Source organism: Bombus huntii, unplaced genomic scaffold, assembly GCF_024542735.1.
Source record: "Bombus huntii isolate Logan2020A unplaced genomic scaffold, iyBomHunt1.1 ctg00000105.1, whole genome shotgun sequence".
NCBI classification, from domain to species: domain Eukaryota; kingdom Metazoa; phylum Arthropoda; class Insecta; order Hymenoptera; family Apidae; genus Bombus; species Bombus huntii.
The window spans coordinates 201,162-210,994 of record NW_026099358.1 but is presented as its reverse complement, the minus strand read 5'-3'; the positions used below and the strand labels follow the sequence as shown (position 1 = coordinate 210,994).

The 9,833-nt window shown below is 36.0% G+C and overlaps 1 long non-coding RNA gene across 1 annotated transcript; it reads right to left on the bottom strand.

Moving 5' to 3' along the window:
* Positions 1-6,227: 6,227 nt before the first annotated feature.
* Positions 6,228-7,208, bottom strand: LOC126876918 (uncharacterized). Its single transcript, XR_007694619.1, has 3 exons — positions 6,985-7,208; positions 6,805-6,901; positions 6,228-6,642 (listed from the first exon to the last, which is right to left on the bottom strand). It is a non-coding gene; the product is annotated as an uncharacterized LOC126876918 (long non-coding RNA).
* Between the last annotated feature and the right edge of the window lie 2,625 nt (positions 7,209-9,833).

The following is a 9,833-nucleotide window of genomic DNA, read 5'->3' as shown; positions in this document are numbered from 1 at the left end:
GATTTGATCTACAGTGTTTATATTTTCAATAATGTTAGAAATTTGGACTGAAAACTTACCACCATTGATAAAGCATACTGGCGTTGGCTTTCCGTCGAAGTATACAATTTTTTGAACGATTTCTCCCGATGCGAGGGGTGGTTCTTGCTGCAGCAGAAGAGTATTATTATCTAATTTTAATGTTTTATTGGAGAGTTCGAATCGATATTGATTTAAACCGGGTAAGCCTAATATGCCGTCTTCTATGATAGGGAAATTATCATCTACTAAGGAAAATTCTATCTCTTTGTTGAATAAATTTAGTTTAATTTTGGAATTGGATTCGTATTTGGAATGTTCCATGGAGAATTTCTATGTGTCTGGTATTATTGTCCTTCCTGGGTAGCATCCTCGTTTAAGCAAGTTGATTCCTGCTCCCGAGTCAACGAAAAATCGCAATCCTCGTCGTCCTGGTAATTGTAGTCGTATTGTGGATAATCTTCCTGAGGTAGCATTGTTAATTCTGATTGTTCTTGAATGTGGTTTATTCCTGGAGGGGCTTTTGTTTGAGGCGGTATTCGAAAATTTTGGCATTGATTGGCAAGGTGTCCCAATCGATCGCATTTGAAACATTTCGTTTGTGGCCTTTCGTTTAATGGTCGATTTTCAAGCTTTGTAAAATTATTCATTCTTGGTAGAATGTTTTGTGTGGGTGGAGTTTTGTTATTCATGTTACTTGTAATCGTGAAGCGGTTACCTACTGGACGAGACGTCTGGTTACGATAAGATGGTGGAGTGGTTGTTTGTCGTGTCATCCGTCTGCGAGCGTTGTCTTCGCGAAAGTATTTTTCCACGTCCATTGCCTTTTTTTCTGCATCGATGATGTTTGGGGGGGGGGGGATTAGCCAATAGCACGTGTCCTATTTCTGAACGAAGGCCTCTTACATAGTCAATCACAGAAACCATGTATAGTCGATCGTTCATCGCTCATCGAGTTAGTTCGTCTTTATATTCATTGGTAATGCTGTATTGAAGTTTGTTGAAAACACGTCGAAATCTAATGTTATAATTTTGCACGCTTTCGGTTATTCCTTGCTTTATCACTCTTAACTGATCTTGGTGTTCTCTTACTGATGCTTGAGTAGCTACGTTACGTCTTAATCCTTCGTACAGAGTTTCGAATTCGTTAATATGGATATTGCGGATTGTCATTGCGGCTTTTCCTACAATTTTCTCTATTTTGATCATTTTTAATAATAACGTTTGTTCGCTACACATCATTCTCATTTCTTTTATTTCACGAATAAAATCTTCTACACTTATATCGTTTTCTCCGTTTAGTATCGGAGATACTAAACAGCTTTTAGATTTCCAGAGTTTCCAGCTGTTGAATTGGATGGTTGGACATATGTTGGTGGCTTTTGTGGCATAGGTGGAGGTGGATTAGTATCGTGTTTTAATACTGATATATTATCGTCATCGTCAGTCATCATAGAACCGAATTCAGTTGATTTTACGTTTATTTGTGGTAGTTTAACACGAGAGAGGTTTCTACTTAATATTTCCATTTCGTTAGCGCGTTTTCTATTTTCTTCGTTCGCTAATTTTAAAGCATTCTTTATTTCGTTAAATTGTTGTCGAAATTCTTCGTTCTGTCTCTGTATTAAGTCTAAAATTGCTCTGGTAGAGGAATCGAGTGTTCCCGTTTTATTTTGAACTCCACTTGTAGAGGGTAAACTTGTCTCGGCTTTTGTGTCTTTCTTGTTCATATTGTCTCTTCGCTAGAGTTACTAGAGAAACTAACTTTTCGCGTTCTATATTGTTTAAAAGAATTCCGACTTTTCTCACCTTGATACGTAAGTTCGTAGAATGAGGTTCCCTTGCGGTGTTTTCCTCTGTGGCGCGTTCAAATGCGTTTGAGTGTCAAACTCGTTCTGTTGATTTGTTCTATGCTGACAGTGGCCCCGTTAATTTGGTCCACCGTGGTAAATTATTGACAGCAAAGTTCATAACACAAGTAGTTCGAATCCTTCGATCTTCAATAATGTCCGTAGACCGAAATCGTAACTTCGTTTACACTGAAGCGAATGGATCCTGGCAGGATCGCCAAAATGTCACGTAAAAATAATGGGAAAATAATAATAAAAAAATGTTGGGTTCTTGAACCAGAGTTCGAGGTACCTTTATTTTATAATAGGATTACAAGTGTGCGATTTGACCGTTACCGAAAGACTGAAAGACTCGATCAAGACACAGCCCTTCTAGATGTTCGTTTATCTTATGCCTATGTGCCGAATTCATATTCCTTTGTTTTGGGAGTCGGTGTCGTGTGCAAGGCTGTTCAGGTTTCCTGAGTCTGTTGGAGATATTTGTTGACGTTACATGTACGTCAAGACTGTGTAAGTGTCACGAGGCAAAACAATAATATGAGTCGCTCTCGATTTGCATCGTTCTCTAACTCATGCGCCGCTACATACTTATATAGCTATTATTTCTTACAACCTAGCGTATGCAGTTGTGTATGGGGCCTTAAGTTCACTGTTTATAGATACTGCTAGGAATTAATCGAACGAATTCAACGCAGTCGCGTTTACAGAGTTCCGTATTATCGGAAATGCCGAATTCGCGTGGTTTCGCTTTGACGTTCGTCCACGTTGACGATTGTTCAAAGAACAACCGAGAGGCCTCCGCGTCGCAGCTACGAAAGACATCGAAGCCGCGACACCCTTCAGTGACTTCCCTATCTTTTCCTAAAACCAAGGATGACGCAACTCAGGCAATCGTTACAAGCGTTCGAACTTCACATTTTCTTACCATACTATCAACAAAAAATGAAAGCTGGTTTTCAATGAGTCATTATATAATTATATGTCGGAGATGAAAGAACACCGGAGCCTTTGGAATTTTAGATAATCCCGCAACATTCTAACCTAGAGTCTACTATAGCTGTAATTGAACAATTGTAGTTATTCAATCCGATTGTAATTGTTCTAGATTAGTGACGGTGAGCTTTGGCTCGAGGTGACAGTCTGTCGCCCAACGTAGCCGCGGTCAAGGGATAAACGCTTTGCCTAACAAAGGTATGGAGTAATTCTATAGCTCTCCTTAAAAGAAATATTCGTGGCGACACGCGACAGTAAACATTCCAACGGTTTCTGTCCCGTGGCTCGCCACACGCAGACCCTATTCTTCGAGTAAGATGATTGCCAGATGTCGATGCGTCTCCGCAGTACATGTTCGGCTAGCTGGAGGGCCCGTTATAAATCTTAAGGTTTAGTTAACTAAAGTCCTTCAAACAGACAAACAGTCTTTGTCCCAACTACGGGAAGATAGGGGAGACATATTTTTCAACGAGCGGCGTCTCCCACTAGCAACTTTCCCTCGAGGGCGGCTAACATCTTTTTCTAACCACCGATATGGAGATTGACCAATTAGCAGCAACGTCAATTTCCCTTACTTCCTAAACGAAGGCTTTCCTCGACGAATCCGATGATCTCGTGTCCTTAGACACACCCCATTATAGTTTTCCTCTGTGACATCGTCGGGACGGGACGGGCATTCTTTTACGCGCTCCCGTCGACCAAAGAGTAACGTCTTTACGCTCAGCAATTATTTTTACGAGTCAGACTTAGATTCAGCGAGAACGCCCATCTGTCATCCCGTTGGCCGCGGATTCGTTATTGAACCGGAGACCACTGTCACTAGTGTCGCGGACGTCTCACCGCCGTGGTAGATTGTCAAAACCTGTGTTATTCATACCTGTGTCAATAAATCGTATCTTCGTTACACCGCAACGATGGCTACCTTCAATGAAGACTCCTCAAACACCGACAACCCTATCCCCAATGTCATTCCGACATATATATCCACCGAAAATGCGCTCTTGTAGACAAACGCTCGATTCGCGTCATAGCTTTTAAAGCTTGTCGCATCTCAATCCGTTGGAAAAAATTTTTCCTGTAGCATATTTTATTTTTACGAACCAACAAGGTCTTTGTTTATTTCCTTCTTTTTTTTTGCTCCAATTTCCCCATTGTTTTTTCAAGGATAGTATTTCAGAGCCACTAGTCAAGTTTATTGTAACAATAAACTTACGTTTCGGAAACATTTTGTGCTGTGAAACAGAATACACTAAAGTTTGAAGGTCACATCGATTTTCGAAAGTTTATAAATGGAGGTGTATGACAGTATCACCAGCTGTTGCTGTCCAAGTAACTCCAACATCGAAATACTACAACGATTCCAATCGAAAGCGCTAAGAGCCTTAATAGACGCACCTTGGTATGTTACCAACGAAACCATCCATCGCGACCTCAAGATACCTACAGTCAAAGAGGAAATAGCAAAATATAGCGACAGATATAGCAAAAGAGTCAAGAAACACCGAAACCCCCTAATCACTGGACTACTCGATACGACGGACCAGATTCGCAGGCTGAAGAGGCACTACTCGCTAGACCTAAACGTTAGATTCATTTAATTATCCAAATTAAGCATATGCACTTACTTATAATACTTATAAATTATACCTATCTATAATAAGTATTAACTTATTGTAAATAAACAGCCATGTCACTGCGCCACGCCGGAAAAATTACTGAAAATTCTCAACGCGAGAATTGATTGTAATTTCAACAAATAAATAAAAACAAAAAAAAAGCTGTTGCTGTCCCCAAGCGCCAAAATACGTTCTGACTACTATTTTATGTATCTCACAGAAGTATGTCTTCATTCATCATCTCCCATGCCATCCACCAACGTGTTCTTAACATGTTATCTCCTAGTAAAATATTGATGTTGAGTCAGATATCCAACTGAATAATCTTTTCGGTGTCTACTATAAGACATTTAAAACCAAGGCTCGTACACACGTGTGCTTATACGTCAGATGTAATACTTAACACGAAACCTGCTTATATTAATATTAAATTTATGCATAGTAGGATGTTCGACCTTTGTAAAAATGAAATTATAATACATACAGTTTCACCGTGGAAAAGTGAATCTTTCTAGCATGTCCACGCAAATGCAGCGGAGGGGAGGACTGTGCATGCACCAAACAACTTTACGTTCGTAATTTTTCACACAAATGTACAACTGTAGGGAAAAAATTATCTCTGATTTTTCGGATGTTAGGAATCGACAATATCGCATAACGGAATGCTGTGTTCTACGTATTCTATTTTTGTTACGAAAGTGGTACAAACGAAGTCCACGTAAGAATAGTACAACAAAATCGGTTGAGGTTAGGTTATCGTGCAGATATCGCGGCTTTTGCATTGGAAATCACGCAACTGCCAGTCTCGTCGTTCCTTGTAAACGAAAGAAAGGTATTGTAATCGGTCGGAATTAACATAAAACTCGTCGTTTCATGATAATACTGTGCATTCTGAATATGCTATGATTTGGTTTAAAATAATAAATAGTCCATTCTTGCATACTATTGCTCCAGCTTTACTTGTATTTTCGATATTGGTATAAATAGAAAGACAATTAATGTCGTTCGAGTCTATTTTCGGATCATTTATATTACGTTTAATCCATATAGTTATCATATGAGACATAGTATCGTAAAATTTGGAAGAATAAAACGTTCGTACAGGAAGTACATTTTATAAGAACTCCAACAAATCTGCGTGTGCACCTAAAATACAAACTGATAGTGATAGTGATTGTTCATAAGTTTATATACATTATCTAATGTCAATCGAAGGTATCAATTCTTTTTCTCCATAAGAGTACTTTTTCATTTATATGTGTTCAAAAATACATGTGTTCAACCGTGAAGCATATGTCACCTACAACGAAAAAGAGTTTTCCTATACTTAATATTTCCTTTATATACCTATGAAAGTCTATTCTTCGCGTAGTATGAAATTATGAATAAATCTGGAATATTGTTCAATCTGAAAAGAAAAATAACTTATTGACATCATTCATTGATACGAGATTCAGAATGTTTGTTTTGTCTTGCAGAAAAAGAAGGCAGCCCTCCCTTTCTTTTAATGTGAAATAGAAAGCGAAAATTTGAAAACAGATTTTTTGGACATTTACTTGCAAATATCGTTTTCAATATCGTGATTTTCTTCCCAATGGTACTGTACTTTCAAATTTTCCAGTATCCCTCTAAAAACAAAAAGTCGAACCTCGTTATTGTTAACGTAGGCATTACAAGGAAGAGAAGTATTAGAAAGCAGCTCCTTTTTGTTATGGATTTCTTTATAATCATGTAAATAAGAAATTCCGGAAATTTTTTCCTAAAGAATTTAATTCTTGTGCTTTGATTGATAATTATTACACTACATACTAACTTTTCGCATACTGTTCGCGTCTAACAATTTCCTAATAATAACTACTTCAAAATAACATATGTTCTTGCACGAATTCAAAAGTACGTATGATACAATTACAATTGATTCTAAAATAATAATTATTTAAAGATATTAAGATACTAATTAAACGTTTCACTATATTTCAAAATCTGGAACAACAAATTTTTATTTATAAAAAATGAAACTGTGTTTATATATTCTTTGTCATGATGCTATTTCTTATTACTATGTCGACATTTTTTAAAATTCATTTTGTTATCTCTACGCAATATGAAAATTCATATACTGCTTAATATTTTTTACATATTATCCATCCACCGCATGATATCTCCTGAAAAATCAAAATATTAATGTTATATTATTACAATGCTTCTTAAATTTCAATTTTTGACAAATTTGAAATCCAATATATTTTGCACAATTATTATTTATCAAAAAATTCCAAGTTAGTAACTTTCTTTTCAAATGGCAAATAACATATACTTTGACTTACCTGTAAGTTTTTGTTCCTAATCATCATTTCCTCTTATAGAACATCATTATTGTTCTTATAATTACTACCAGTGTCATAGATATTGTAGTGGCTACAACTGAATTAATAGAAAATGATAAATAACTGTGTATAACACTAACACATAATTGTGTATAACAATGACAGATAACTTTTACTTACATATCAGTCGATAAGGGATTACTGTGATATCCTGTTGATGTTTCTTAAGGCACTTGATTAGGTGCGATACGGTATCATTCCTTATGGTATACTGTAGATAAGTATTTTAGAAAATAACAAGAATAAATCTAAATTATTCAGAGGTTCCAGTTTCGGCTTAGACATAAATACAGGACCATTTGCAAAGAAGAAAGGGTGCGTTTCTACAGCCTCGTTATAGTAACCATGAATACCAATCTCTGAATTACTGGTTACTAAACATAAATATCCTATAAAATTTAATATATTTCTTTAATTTTTAATACATACATGAGTTAGTAGTTCTAAATTATGAATCATCCTACCTGTGATATTACACTTTTCCTTATAATATCATCACTCGAGTGAACAACATTAAGATCATGTAAACCATGTCATCCTATCTTACTGTGAAGATACTTAGTTATGTTATCTAACATTATAAAAATATCATCAAATTCAAGTCCTTTTATTCACATCACATGGCCACGACGATCTGGTTCTTCGTTATATAATGTTCTAAAATTTGTCGTATATATAGGATGTACAAACCGTGATATCAAGGTATCAGTTCTTCCTTCCCAAGGGACAGTTTCATTAAAATTCTGATAGAATTAAAAATTAATTATTAATATTCTAACAATCATATATGTTAAATACATTATAGTCAACGATATATACCTGAGCGAATGTAGGGGTGATTCCTTGATAATTATAAATGTCATCAGCCCACATCATTGTGCCACTTCTTTGTACTCCAGCCTCTAGATTAACAGCCTAAACAAACATACGAAATTTTATAGAAGCTGTACAAAATATAGTATATATGCGCAATATTGAAGCGTTCAAGGGGATATAAAGGTAATGTACATCACATACACGTGTACTCTCATGCAACAAAATACAATTAGATTTAATAGTATAAGCTCTTTTATTCATCATAATAGATTGGAAATTTAAGTGTCTTACGAGGGTGAGTAAAAAGTTACCCGCTCTGTCGGTGTAGAATTTATTTTAAGCAATTGTCAAAAAAGACATACATCATTTTTTGACATAATCACTCGATTTCTGTATACACTTTGTCCATTTGCCGAAGGACCTTTATATTTTCTCATTAAAAAATGTTTTGGGCTGAGCTGCGAACCACGAATGCATCGTCGTCTTCACCTTTTCATCAGCTTTTTCGGCATCCATCTCGCACAAACTTTTTAAAATCCAAATCTGTCGTGTACTATTGCATAAGCAGAGCCGTGGCTGATTTGCAAATGATTTGCCACATTATCCACTGTCACTCGTCTATTCCATAGAGCATAAGTTCATGAGCACGTTCAATGTTGTCATCGTGGATGTGGACGGGCGTCCAGCTGTTTTTTCATAACACTTGTGCGATCTTCTTTGAACTTTTGTGCCCATTCAAACACACTTCGTGACAAAACACTTTCTCCATAATGTGCATTAAATCTTTGATAAATATAGGCATCAAACATAACCTCCGACCACAAGAAACGAATCACAGCATCCTGCACTGTTTTCCTGCAAATCACCATTGCAAAGCGCCATTACTCGCGCAACGGTCACAAACGAATTGACGTAACACAAAGAAACCTGCGCAGCAGCACTGAACAGATATTGACGTCATACGAAGAGTGCAGATGGATCAATACGGTCGACAGAAGTTTTAACTATCTGGAGTGCGGATAAATTTTTACTGAGAGTCGTATAGGAATCTATAATCTGTAAGTACACCTTTGGCTGAATGGAAATTTCTCTTACATATAGTCAAAAATGCAGAAACTGTGTATTGAATTGGAAAGTGATAAAAAATAAGTGAAGTTTCGAGGTTGCATGTGATTGCATGAGTACACAGGACGTTTTTAGCGAATAAAAAATAATTTTGAAAGACACGAGACTTATCTTGTATTTTATGCACTCTCTGTGTCCGAATTTCCAGAAGCTCTCTATCTTATGAAGTGTTTTAGATTAGCCGGAAAATTTTGTACGTACATACAAGAAGTATACGATCTAAGTGGAATATTCCATTATTCTCTTGATACAAAAGAAACGAAATTTACAGAACTTCTCAGAAAGTTGGTTTATTATTACCAAATTAATAGAATTAATATACGTTTATCATCTTTACATACCTAAGTTGTGGAGGTTTATCGTGCGTAAAAAATTAGTGTCGTTTCAAAGTTACATTTCGTACATTTTAAGCCTATAATTTGTAACGTACAAAACAATGTAAATTTGAGCTGTTTCTTATCTCCACAATAAGAAAATCCAACTTTACGTTTTTTACACAATGATATTTATGGAACAGTAATATCATATTATTGCATCGCTTGGAGAATGAAGTCAAGGTACGATGTGACCCTAGTGTAAACGCTGGGATACCCAGCTGTGCCGCACTTATAAGCATAAGACACAATACCTATTAAATACGAGGTTAATTCATGTTGTATCAGCAGTGATCCGCCGCGGTCAGCCTGAAAGGATCGTTAAATTTTTAATCAAAGATACTGAAATATATCGATCGAATTGTATTGAAATTATACTTATATACAGTAATAATCTTCTATTGATTTGTGTATTGAAATACTCCAATTTATAACGTACATGTTATATGTATTTTGAGCAAAACTAAGATTAGAGGAAATTAGATTAAATACCATAACGAGGTGTGAGAAGTGGGCAAAACTATTAAATTGTGTTTATCTATTATTTTTAATGTTTAAGACGTCGATTTGATGTTAATTCGAATCGACGTGTCTTCAGATACCGTATAGTTTGTAGTAACTCTGTAACTTAATTACCGTACAAGAATCCTCTCC